The sequence below is a fragment of the Balaenoptera borealis genome (genome assembly GCF_965194805.1).
Source record: "Balaenoptera borealis genome assembly, chromosome: 12".
Classification (NCBI taxonomy): domain Eukaryota; kingdom Metazoa; phylum Chordata; class Mammalia; order Artiodactyla; family Balaenopteridae; genus Balaenoptera; species Balaenoptera borealis.
The window spans coordinates 37,915,549-37,928,886 of NC_138869.1; the positions used below are offsets into that span (position 1 = coordinate 37,915,549).

A 13,338-nucleotide genomic window follows, 5' to 3' on the forward strand; every position below is an offset into this window, starting at 1 on the left:
TTTCTAGGGCTTCCCTGGTGGCGCAGTGGTTGAGAGCCTGCCTGCCAATGCAGGGGACACGGGTTCGTGCCCTGGTCTGGGAGGATCCCACGTGCCGCAGAGCGGCTGGGCCCGTGAGCCGCAATTACTGAGCCTGCGCGTCTGGAGCCTGTGCTCCGCAACAAGAGAGGCCACGATAGTGAGAGGCCCGTGCACCGCGATGAAGAGTGGCCCCCCTCCCCTTGCCGCAACTAGAGAAAGCCCTCGCACAGAAACGAAGACCCAACACAGCCATAAATAAATAAAAATAAATAAATAAATAAATTTATTTTTTAAAAAAATGCTTTGCTGAATCCCTTTGGGGAGTTTAAAAAAAAAAAAAAGGTTTCTATCCTTTGACTACCTTCTCTATGCTTCTCACAGACCAACTGCTGATGCTTCAAGCTCATTCTGTACTTAAGTTCTTTTCATAGGTTTTGGTCATATTCTTAACAATCATTGAAAAAAACAGCTGTGCAGAAAGTGATAGAGAACCAACTCCAGGTTGAGGATGGTTTAGAGAAAAGGTCCTGAGATATTTAATGAGAGTCTGACCCATATTTCATTCCCAGTAGCATCCCCATTTCAGCTATGAGGTTATGCGTGGAATTTGCAGAGAAAGCTCTCAGGGGCTGGAGGGATTTTTGAGGAGTAAAACTATTGACAATAATAATAACAATAACAACTTACATAAGGTCAGATAGCTAGTAAATGGCAGAACTGGGATTTGTGCTTTGGTAGTTTAGCTCCAAAGTTCACACTCTTAACTACTATTCTATACTAGTACTACGTCCTGCTAGTTATTTGAACACCAACTCTGTTCTGAAGTTATTATTATTGATGATGCTAATGATGATATAAACAGCTCCTTATGGACCTACAGTGTATCATACTCTACACATTTTGGCACACATTATCTCATGGTAGTCTCAAAACAATCCAGGAAGGTTGATATTTGTGTCGCTTTTTAATGAATGGGCACACTTAGGCTTGGGGAAATTACTGGATTTATTCCCAGGTTATATAAGCAATAAGTGGTAGGTTCAAGCCTGGGTCTGAGATTCACAATGTGCATAATTTTCCCCTTACCATGCCTACTTCCTCCCCTCTCCTTTAAAAGGGAAAATTAGGGCTTCCCTGGTGGCGCAGTGGTTGAGAGTCTGCCTGCCAATGCAGGGGACGCGGGTTTGCGCCCTGGTCTGGGAGGATCCCATATGCCGCGGAGCAACTGGGCCCGTGAGCCACAACTACTGAGCCTGCGCGACTGGAGCCTGTGCCCCGCAACAAGAGAGGCCGCGATGGTGAAAGGCCCGCGCACCGCGATGAAGAGTGGCCCCGCTTGCCACAACTAGAGAAAGCCCTCGCACAGAAACGAAGACCCAGCACAGCCAAAAATAAACAAAAACAAAAACAAAACAAAAAAATGCTGGCTTAACTCCTAGAGAGTTTCATTATTAAAAAAAAAAAGGGAAAATTGACTGATTTAGTAAAAATGAAACCCACCCACACTGGGAAAGTTCAATGGTCACAGCTACATAAGAGGAGGTGCTTTTCATCCAAGCAGAACGGGGGTCTGAACTATCTGCATTCAGGATTTCCAGAGCAAGGGCAGCCCTCCACTGACGAGAATAATTGGAATGTGGCCATATGGTTTTGAGAAATAATACGCATGTTGGTTCCTTATGACTGTAGCCATGTTCAGAATGCACATCACTGTTCCTCCAGCTCTGGAGCAGAGTCAGAAACACCTCCTTCTAAGGCCAAGGGTATCCATTCACTCAGTCACTCAACACATTTTCTTGAACTCTCATTAAGTGCCAGGCATTGCTTAGGGTGCTGTTGACACCATGGTAATCAAGATAGGAAAAAATGGCAACTGGCCTCTTGGGGCTCATGTTCTAGTCGGGGGAACAGACTCTAAACCAACCAATATAGAAAAGGGCCATAAAGAAAACTAAAGTAAAAGGACACTAGCCACTTCCAGTGAAACCACTCCAGTGCAAGATACATTTCCTCACTTTCACCCTCAACATTTCCATCTTGAAAACAGGAGTAGTAATCCCTGCTTAGTTTGAGCGTTGTACATCATCTTTGTGCCAGGCAACGTGCTGGGTGCTGGGGATAAAACAGACAAGATCCTGAGTATCTGGACTTACAGCTTTGAGTGAAAATAATAATAAGTGAGTAGTAGAGAAAATAATTATAGAATGTATTCAATCTATGGAATAGGGGGCAGCAAACTTCTCCTGTAAAGGGCCAGGTAGTAAATATTTTTGACTTTGGAGGTCATATGGTCTCTGTCACAACCACTCAGCTCTGCCACTGTCGGGTGAAAGCAACCCCAGACTATGTATAATAGGCATGGCTGTGTTCCAATAAAACTTTGTTTACAAAAGCAGGTGGCCCACCAGATTTGACCCTCAGGCCATGATTTGCTGACCCTACTCTAGAAGATAGCAAGGTGGGCACTACTCAAGGCAGTCTCCAGGGAGGTCTTCTCTGTGGAGGTTGCCATTTAAATGGAGCGCTAAGAGTGAAGCTGGTCATGAGAGAGAACATTCCAGGCAGAGGAACAGCAAACACAAAGATGCTGAGGTGGGAAAGGGAAAAAGGTCTAGAGAGTGACTAAAGGCTGAGCAAGAGGCGTACCACAGGCGTGAGAGGAAGAGAGGTGTGAAGTGACTGAAGAGACATGCAAGGACCCAAGAACAGGCCCTACATCAAAGGCAGAGACCTCTCATCTGTCTATGTAGATTGGGAGATGGGGTATGAACATCTCCTTCTAGACCGGGGGTCACACATGACCCAAAGAAGCCAGTCTGTCTGTCTGTGGTTGGAGGGGCATCTCCTTTACTTTTTGAGAGGGGGATGATGGGGAAGAGGAGGCCCAGGGTCAACTACATGCAGTTGATTTCACCGATAAATCCTTGCAAAACCCCAGTCGGTGTTTTGGCCCAGTTGCCTTTCAACAACGGCTATTATTTAGAGCTGATAATTGTGCACAGCTAATTATTACCCAGGATAGGGAAACCTTTGTAGTTCACAAGTTCAGCTCAGATAAGCAGTTTAATAGTTGGTTGCTTAACCTTCCCTCATGAGTCAACATGATACCTTCCCACCTTCCCTAGAGGCCAGGGTCTGAGCTGCAAATCCCCGGGCATCTGGACATTGATGTGGCCACTGGAGTTTCACTGCATAGCTGTAGTATGTTTTCCACTGCGTTGTTTACCATGAGCGCTTCTCTAAGACCCCGCATGGTTTGGTCCTCTCCCTGCCACCCAAACACACACCCCTCCCTCTGAGCTTGCTCTTCCACAGGTAGCTTCATGCTGTAGGGAAATGTTTCTAATCACTGGATCACTTGGAGGGAAGTTTTCAGAGCAACACAAAAGGTTTCAGAGCTTCTGAGAACTTCAGTTTTCCCCTGGGTACTGCCAAGATCTTGCTTTCCTGCCTTTATTGGATTTCAGGGGGTAGTGAAGATGCATTCAGCAAACATTTTCCAGCCTCACATGTCCCATGATCGTGACATCTGTCTTCTGTTGCCTGGGTATATTTTTTCTGGATTGGATAAAATTTTGAACAAAGATTCCTGCTTTTATTTCCGGAAATTTTGTGCGTCACTGTAAATCATATGTAATTATGTGTATAAGAACTAAAAAAGAAATATTTGGGTTGGAACTCTGAAGCTTTGATTTGGCTACTTTAACCAGTTAGATCCAATTGAAGGGAGTCATTTTCAATATCCCCCTAAAGGTAGTTAAGTAATAGTAATGGGGCTTTCCCAAGGGGATCTAGTGAGAGAGTGAGTTCATTAAGAAAACAAACTCATTATCTTTGGTGAATGGATTGGTCCATGACAGAATGACTCAAAAAACTTTCATTTTTGATACAACAGCAGAAGTAACTGCTGTGTGTGTGTGTTGGGGGGTTGCATAGGGGGATATTTTCATTTGAGTCATCTTTTTAAACTGTTTGCAAGGAGACATCCCACAAAACAGGTAGGTGATGTTGAGGGGCAACTAGATTCAGGCTGGCAGGAGGGCAAGTTTTCCTAAAAGGCACAACCCATCATGTTTTCTGCCACTGACAAGACTAATTATCAGCTCCATGCTCTGTCTGCAATGGTTGAAACTCTCAGTGCATGTGGAATCCGAGCATGTACAGAACATTTCTTCCTGAAGCCTCTTGGTTAGAAGTACTGGTTGCTAGCAATGTAAACTGGTTTTGGCTAATTGAAACCTTGGGGAATTTATTTGGAGGCTCCTGGGGACTCACAGAGAGAAGACGGAGAGCTGTAAAGGTGGGCAGGCACCAAGGGCTGGTGGGAGGGCCAGGGAGATGCGAGCAGGAAGGGAAGCAAAGCCACAGCCAGGTCAGCCTGCTCAAACAGGGTTGCTAGCCTGGGTCTTGACCTCTTGCCCTTGAGTTCTGAGACCAAGGTTCAAGGTCCCAGGAGACAGACCTGCCCTGTCTATGCTGGATCTGTGAAAGGTGGGGCTGGCTCTTGCAGACTTTGACTTCCACGGAGGAAGGTGGTACTGGAATTTCACTCACTTCTAGGTACCATGATGGGGCCATGGGGTGAAGTTACTTCCTGGTAGGACATTAGGGTAATTTGTAAATTAGGGAGAAAACAGATGGTGAGTAAGCAGGCAAAGAGAGAGTGAGAGAGAGAGAGAGAGAGAGAGAGAGAGAGAGAGAGACCTTCTGTACAGTCTTTTCTATAAAGAGAAAAACTAATAGGTAGAAGTTGTCTTGACTCAACACCTCCCACCTCTACCAGGATAGATTCCAAATTCCAAGTTTCATAATTCCTTTGTCATTCAGTGGTTTTCTATTCTACCTTTGTCTTAGTGGCAGCTGGAATTAGGAGATCGAAAGGAGAGACTGGGGGACACAGACAACAATGGTTTGGTCACATTAAACCCACAAAAGGTAATGTATTTCATGCTAATATAACTAGTGTTTTCACACTTATTTATTTTTTCTCATGGATCTCTGGTTCAATCACATAAATGAAATCACTCATTCATTCACTTGTTATTTTATTTTCTATGAAAGATTTGCTGAACACTGACTTTGTAAAAGGCAATCTTCTAATGTTCTTGAAAAGGGGGTCACTAAGGATCCATGAGCTCATGTCCTAAACGGGACGTCAGACCTCCAATCACTGTACTAAAAGGCAGAGTGGAAGAAATGGCAAAAGAAGTAAAAGGAAGGAGAGATCCTGCCCAGTTGTAGAGAAGCAAGGAAGGCTGCCCAGAGGAGGTAGCATTTGAGCCAGGCTTTGGAAGGTAAATAAAACACACCCTTAAAGCTAAGGAGTCCAGACATAATACCGATGCTGCTGTGATGGAGAGATAAGCATGGGAAGGCATGTGTGCACGCACAGGTTCACATGTGCATTCAGAGAGAGTAACAGTCAAAACTCTAAACTGGTACAGCAAGGCACTTTGGGCATTGACCAATTAGAACTTTCACTGGCCAGTCCAGAACACCAATGTGTAATGACTAAGCACCAGCCTTGCCTATGAGAATATCAGTGGGATCCCCCTTGTACATGCTCAACTTAGTCAAATGGAACCATGATCACCCAGATCAATTCTGGGCATCATTTCCTTCAACTGGGTTATGCCTAGGATGGTCATGAGTTGGGAAATAGGAATCTGGTGTTTCCTTTTTCTGTCCTGGTTCCCTAGTGTATCTCCTAGCACAAGCATCCGCCTATTTAAAAATAGGGCAATTCTGCTATTTAAAAATCTGTATCGTTTGAATAACATGGCCCTTCAACTCAAACTACCTGCTGGGGTGCTCCACTGAAGGAACGGACATTTCTTTCCTTGCTGGTGGACAGATTGGCTGCATTTCCCTCACTGACAGAGGTACGTCTATGTATACTTCACAGACAGTTTCAGGGATGTACAGGGAAAGGTCAAGTCTTGTCAAGTTTTGCCTTGTGACTTTAGAAATAAGCCCCCCTGATGTAAGCTTTACTGTACATGGTCACACACAGGCATGCGGGTAGAATAACAAGAGGTCATGAGTATGTACAAAGGAACAATCTCCAACTTATGTCCCCCATTGGTTGTGAGCCATTCTGGACACTGGCTTCAGCTGAGTGGAATCACATGGTGTTTCCCTTTTGTCTTCTTATTCCTTACCCCCTGGAACTGCACCTTCACTTCTACCCAGACCTTCCTCCTTCTGTGACTCCACAATACCTTGCCATGTTGGTGGTGGACAAAGAGGAGAAGATGACCTTCTATGGTTTTCCTTCAGGGCTGAGTTCACAGCTTGCCTCACTTCTACACCTTATAGCTGCCTTCTCAAACTCCACATCCCATCAACTGAATGGGGTATTCCCAACCATCTTGATTGCATATTTACATCAGTAAAAGAAATTTAAAATATTGGTCAAGACGCCCAACATATGTACATTTTTTTGTTTGTAAGTGTGTGCATTTCTTTTTTCATTGCTAAGTGGAGTCAAGTGGTAAGAGCTTGGACTTAGAGCTGGGATTTGAGTCCTGGTTCCAACCTTTACTGGCTGTGATCACAAGCAAACTAAAAAAAAACTTCTCTGTGTCCCAGGTTCCTCAATGATGAAAAGTGTAGAATTATAGTACCTACCTAATAGGATTGTTATATGGATTAAATAAATTACTATGTATGAAGTACCTGGTACAAAGCCAGTGCTGACAATTAGCTCTTGTTTTTATTATTTTAAGTCATGGTGGGGTTCATTGCCAATGACTGGGAAATAGGGGAGTCATTTGTGCCAGAGGTTTGGGACAGCATGTTTCTGGTATTGTTGTGACAAGGAGAAAGTCACTCCAAAGAAGCCACAGTGAATTTTCTCATGGAGACCTTGTGATGCATGGAGGTTAAGTGCTAGCACTCTCCACCCACCAGACTTTGTGGGGATATAGACTGGGAACCCAAACAACCCTGGCCATTTTTCCTGGAAAAATGTATTTCACACTCTGCCCGATCAGCCTACCAAGGAAGACATAGTGTAACCTTAACTATGATCCTACCTGGGAAGTTGTTTCTAGAGACCCAGATCAGGGTGGAGGAAGTAAAGAAAGTAAGATCTTCTGTATGAGTTGGCAGTGGTCAGATCTGGGTTCTCAGGCCCGGCCAGAGACCCTGGCTTGAGGTGAGCATGACCTGGACAGAGGGATAGGACTCTCTGAGGACTATTATTTGGATCAAGTGAGAGACAGTTGATGAAAGTGCCAAGCACAGAGCTGGGGATGGTAATCTGACTCCATAGCCCTGTACAGCACCTGGAATGGGCATTAGACAGTCTGTGGATTCACTGACATTGTAAGCAACTTATTTGTATGCTTGGGTTGTGTATCTCAAAAATGGTTAAGATCCACTGTTATGAAAAACTGCAAATTTAAGGTAGGGCTCTCTTTCAAGGCATGCTTTTTAAATCATAGAGACTAGAATTTGTTTCTTTATTCTTAAATTATAAAATACCTTGGAATATTTTCAACAAGCAGTGAAATTTTAAATTTTGCATGGAAACACAAAAGACACTGAATAGCCAAAGCAATCTTGAGAAAGAAAAATGGAGCTGGAGCAATCAGGCTCCCTGACTTCAGACTACACTACAAAGTTACAATAATCAAAACAGTATGGTACTGGCACAAAAACAGAAATATAGATCAATGGAACAGGATAGAAAGCCCAGAAATAAACCCACACACATATGGTCAATTAATCTATGACAAAGGAGGCAAGAATATACAATGGAGAAAAGTCTATTCAATATGTGGCACTGGGAAAACTGGACAGCTACATATAAAAGAATGAAAGTAGAACATTCTTTAACACCATACACAAAGATAAACTCAAAATGCATTAAAGTCCTAAATGTAAGGCCGGATACTATAAAACTCTTAGAGGAAACCATAGGCAGAACACTCTCTGACATAAATTGCAGCAATATCTTGTTGGATCCATCTCCTAGAGCAATGAAAATAAAAACAAAAATAAACAAATGGGACCTAATTAAACTTAAAAGCTTTTGCACAGCAAAGGAAACCATAAACAAGATGAAAAGACAACCCTCAGAATGGGAGAAAATATTTGCAAACTAAGCTACTGCCAAAGGATTAATCTCCAAAATATACAAACAGCTCATTCAGCTCAATAGCAAAAAAACAAACAACCCAATCAAAAAATGGGAAGAAGATCTAAAAAGACATTTCTCCAAAGAAGACATACAGATGGCCAAAAGGCACATAAAAGATGCTAAGTGTTGCTAAATATTAGAGAAATGCAAATCAAAACTGCAATGAAAAAAAAAAAAAATGAAAAAAAAAAAAAAAAACTGCAATGAAGTGTCACCTCACACCTGTCAGAATGGCCAACGTCAAAAAGTCTACAAACAATAAATGCTGGAGAGGGTGTGGAGAAAAAGGAAGCCTCCTACACTGTTGGTGGGAATGTAAATTGGTACAGCCACTAGGGAGAACAGTATGGAGGTTCCTTAAAAAAGTAAAAATAGAATTACCAAATGATCCAGCAATCCCACTCCTGGGCATATATCCGGAGAAAACCATAATTTGAAAAGATACATGCACCCCAATGTTCATAGCAGCACTATTCACAATAGCCAAAACATGGAAACAACCTAAATGTCCATCGACAGATGAATGGATAAAGAAGATGTGGTACATATATACAATGGAATACTACTCAGCCATAGAAAAGAATGAAGTAATGCCATTTGCAGGAACATGGATGGACCTAGAGATGATCATACTAAGTGAAATAAGCCAGACAGAGAAAGACAAATATCATGGGATATCACTTATATTTGGAATCTAAAGGAAGGATACAAATGAACTTATTTACAAAACAGAAATAGACTCACAGACATAGAAAACAAACTTATGGTTACCAAAGGGTTGGGGGGGGGGAAGGGATAAATTAGGAGTTGGGGATTAAAATATACACACTATTATATATATTGACAAAATAGATAACCAACAAGGACCTTCTGTGTAGCACAGGGAACTATACTCAATATCTTATAATAACCTATAATGGAAGAGAATGTAAAAAAAGAATATATATAATCTTACATATATATATATGTATAGCTGAATCACTTTGCTGTATACCTGAAACTAACACATTGTAAATCAACTATATTTCAATAAAAATTTTAAAAACCCCAAAACTTCCCAGAGTCCCACATTTTTTGCTAAAAAGTGATACAAGAAAAAAATGTGCATATTTTAGAAATTAAACAGTGTCATCCCAATATTGTTCAGCATATCATACACCAGTCTTCAATCTAGGTGCAAGATAGTATGTTTTTCTGGCATAGAAAAAAATGTCATGTCAGTTCCTTCATTGCAATTTCTTCTGGAATTCAGCTTTAAAAGACAAGCATTTATCTTATTGAACTATTAACACCATATATCTCCAAATGTCTTCCTTTATCTACTTCCCTTTAACAGTCATAGTTATCACCCCACAAACACATACATATCACAAGCTGAGCTGCTAAATACAGTGAGACAAAAATGTCTGGAAGTTATAGGGTATTTTATCTGAACACTTTCCCTATTGCTTGTTGAGCATTTCTTACTATCTGGTGATTATATTTAGTGGTCGTCTAAAATGACAGATCACTAGAATTGTAGTAATTGCCTACACAAGAAAAAAATCAGAAATCATTAGGAGGTTTCAAATTTCATTTGTATCCATGTAACTGAGTGAAGTCATACAAAAACAGAGACTAATTGTATGTCCTTTGCCCCTCAGTGTGAACACAGCTCTGGTTTCCAAATAGAAAATTCTTGCTTCAGAAGCAAGTCAATGGTTTGATAAATATTTGATTCAGAAGCTCAGCTTGAACCTCAAAGGGATTGAGTGTACCGAATAATTTTGATTTACCCAGTATGCCTCCAGGTCACCCCAGGGACAAGCAGTGTCCCTCCCACGGGAGGCTGACCACCAGGCTTTCCAAGTGCAGCTCTCATTTCTCTTTGTGAAAAATCTGGCTTGCCTGTGTTTGCCACATAGTATTTCTATTCTGAAATGCAAATTCACACTATTTCAAATCCAGGTGAATACTCAGCACATCGAATCGCTGGTTTCAAGGCCAGGCATAGAGTAGCGACAAGTGATGACATTTTTTAGATGTATTGGGTCCTGAAAAGGTGTTTGAAACAAGAATCAAATTAAAAAATGAGTGGTTACATATGTGTAACCGACCCTGTTGCAAGCCATTAATGTGGAATGTGTCGAGGACGCCATTTCCCTCAATTCCAGAGACCCTTTCTCTGCAAGCTTGAATGGAGGCCGGGCCATTTTCCTGGCTGTTTGGGTAGGGTATTGCCTGCTCTGTTTGAACTGGGGGCAGGACTCACCTTGGGATCTCAGTCCAGGGTTCCCATTTGTGAGAAACACGATTGCAGTGGTAATGATTTGACTGCTGAAATATTGCTTTTCAAACACAAGCCCTCCCCCCCCCCCTTTTTTTTTAAAACAAACTCTGTATCTATCGTATCTGAACCAGCAGTAATCATAACAGCCATCTCTCTCCTCTAAGGGAGAAATGAGCTATCAGTTTTTCTCAGGCTTGAGCATTCTCCCACCTGTCCTCAATTTAATGCACAAATGAAAGCACATAAATCTTTGTGACATTTTGGCATAAAGCACCTACTTCAGATGACTCCTTTAGGAAACTCTGAACCTAGGTGTTTGGTTTTTGCATAAACTTTGCAAAATGAGACTTGTAACACGACTGTCTGTACACACACACATACACACGCACCTCCCCCCAGAGGTGGTTGCATGTGAAATGTGGAGAGCCGAAGGGATGTGGGTGAGGGTAGGAGAATAACATGTGTGCAAACTTAATATATCTTTTCCTCACCTTAAGCTGGACCCAGACAGTTAAATTATAATTACAGCCCCATCTGGAGGGGGAGAAAGTACAGTTCGTGAGAGCTCCAAACCTTTCAGCCATGGGTACTTTGTCAGGTAAAATAAACACACGTCCCGTTTTCAGCCTGGGTCAAACTCAACAAAAGCCATGAAAGATGGGACACTCATCAAGAACCAGGTTGTGAAATGGTCAGGATGACAGCAACAACAGGAAGAGGGAATAAAATGGTTGGTTACTTCTCTCAAACCAGATGGCTCAAGGAGTCTGCTCAAGGCTTACCTTAAAGGGAAACAAATCCTCAGCAAAACTCGTGGTGGATTGGTGCTGCGGCCAAGTGTGCTGGGTAGAGTGGGAAGGAGTCCTTCTCTGGCCAGAGAAATTGGTCCCAAGAAAGGCAACGACGCACGCTGGGCCTTGGCTATCCGTGGAGTATTTTAAGCGAATCATCTCTCTGGTTACAAAGTGGTGAGGCTGTAAAACTAGAAACACTTGGTGACTGTGTTCCCTGACCAATGAAAGAAGCTCATCTTCTTGGCTAAGAGAATGCAGGTGATGCGGGCGGTGGGGGGGAGAGAGAGAGAGAGAGGGTCCTGAGTGCATTTGAGTCCCTGGTTGCTATCATTCTCAAAGCCAATTCATGCCATCTTTTCCACAGTTTGGTTCCACAGACCAGTAATTTCTCTCTTTTTGCCTAATGTGTCCGTGAGTTTCTGTCACTTGCTATCAAAAGGGCTCAGTCTGATACATCAATCATAAAATGAAATTTATAAAAGGTTTACTTTTGTTTGATCTAACGGTATTGATGCTAATAATAACAATTGATAACATTTATTTAGGACTTACTATGTGCCATGCCCTATCCTAAGAATGTTCTGTATATAGTTTCTTTCATTTAATCCTCACAACCCCATGAGATAGGAGCAATTATTGTTCCCGCTTTACAGATAAGAAAATTGAGGCACAGAAAGATAAAGAGACTTGTCCAAAATCTCACAGCTGCACCCAGGCCCCAGAGCCCAGTCTTTTAATGACCCCTTATTCTTCCTGTATGCGAATCATGATGGTAGAGAGCACCATCACTCCCACCAAGCTGTGATTCTGATAAATGTTCTTGGGTGAGAAAGTAGAGTTAAAGCCAATGTGTTTAGAGTTTATGCCTAAGTCTATAAACAATTTTATTCACGCCACAGCCAAAACAGAGTGACAATTGCTGATCTCCTCTAATGGTTACATTTCAAATTATTGTAGCCCTTTATTTCCCCATAATTTTTCCTTCGTTTCCTTGAAACTTGTGTCTTAGGGGAACGTGTTGTACAAGTGAGGACCATATGGCATATATATTGCAAGAAGAGCAAAAATAAATGAATGAATGAATGAAATTGATAACCCGTGGATCCTTAGGGGCTCTCTCAGTGGTCCTCAGACTGGAGGGGGCATCGAAGCCACCTGGAGAGCTTGGTAAAGCCCAGATTGCTGTTTCTGATTTGGTTTCTGATTCAATGGGTCTGAACGAGAGAATGTGCATTTCTAACAAGCTCACAGGTGATGTTCATGTTCTGGTCTCGGTGCCTCACTTTGAACCATTGCAGCCAACTGGTTTGTAAGCACCTGTGAAGCATTCAGTCAATTCTGTAAACTAAATCAACCCAATTTGATGATTTAGTTACACTGCTGATAGATTAGCCTGAGTGCTCTATGTTCCAAAATGGCCAAATCAAGGTGAGCATATTTCAGGGGCACTGAGATTAATAAAATGGCACACAAAAATATTCCAAAGCTTTTACAAGCAAGAAAATACTAAACTACAATCTTTTTATTTAATAACTTCTTACATAAAAATAACTTGAGGTGGTGTGTTATTATTTGTTGTCTAAAAACATCACAGCCCTTCATCACTATAATGTGTTGCCGAGTGATATGAGCATGCCCCAATAAGTGATTGCATGCTTGCTTTCACCTGCAGCTCATCACAAGAATACAATGAGGAATGATCTCAATGTCATCATCATTTATGTCAGCAGATGTTTGTCATGCAAATGAGTTTCGGTGAGCTGGGCTGATGTCATTTTACTCTCTTAATTTTAATTATTTTCTTTAAATGGACCAAAAGATGGGTTTGCTCCACAAAGAGGAATTATGATTAATTTTGTTTTAGGGTCACAAATATATTCTTTGGTGGTATCGGGTAAACTGTAGACACCTACTTTTCATATGCAAGATTTCAGTTTAAAAAACTGAAATATTTCTTAGAGTCATAAAATATACTTACAAGTTAGTCTAACTGAACAAAATAGAAGGAAAGCCAAGAAATATCTTAAGAAAAGTTTGTTTTTTTAAAGAAATAATAATTACATTTTTTGTTTATGAGAGAAATTGGCCTGTAGTTTTCTTTTCTCATA

The 13,338-nt window shown here is 41.7% G+C and overlaps 1 long non-coding RNA gene across 8 annotated transcripts in view; it reads right to left on the bottom strand.

Moving 5' to 3' along the window:
* Positions 1–371: 371 nt before the first annotated feature.
* LOC309607819 overlaps positions 372–13,338 on the bottom strand; it is a 65,455-nt gene continuing 52,488 nt past the window's right edge. For all 8 annotated transcript variants that reach the window (XR_014232557.1, XR_014232558.1, XR_014232559.1 and 5 more), the window contains one exon: positions 372–11,410. This is a non-coding gene — a long non-coding RNA (uncharacterized lncRNA). The remainder of the gene's footprint in view (positions 11,411–13,338) is intronic.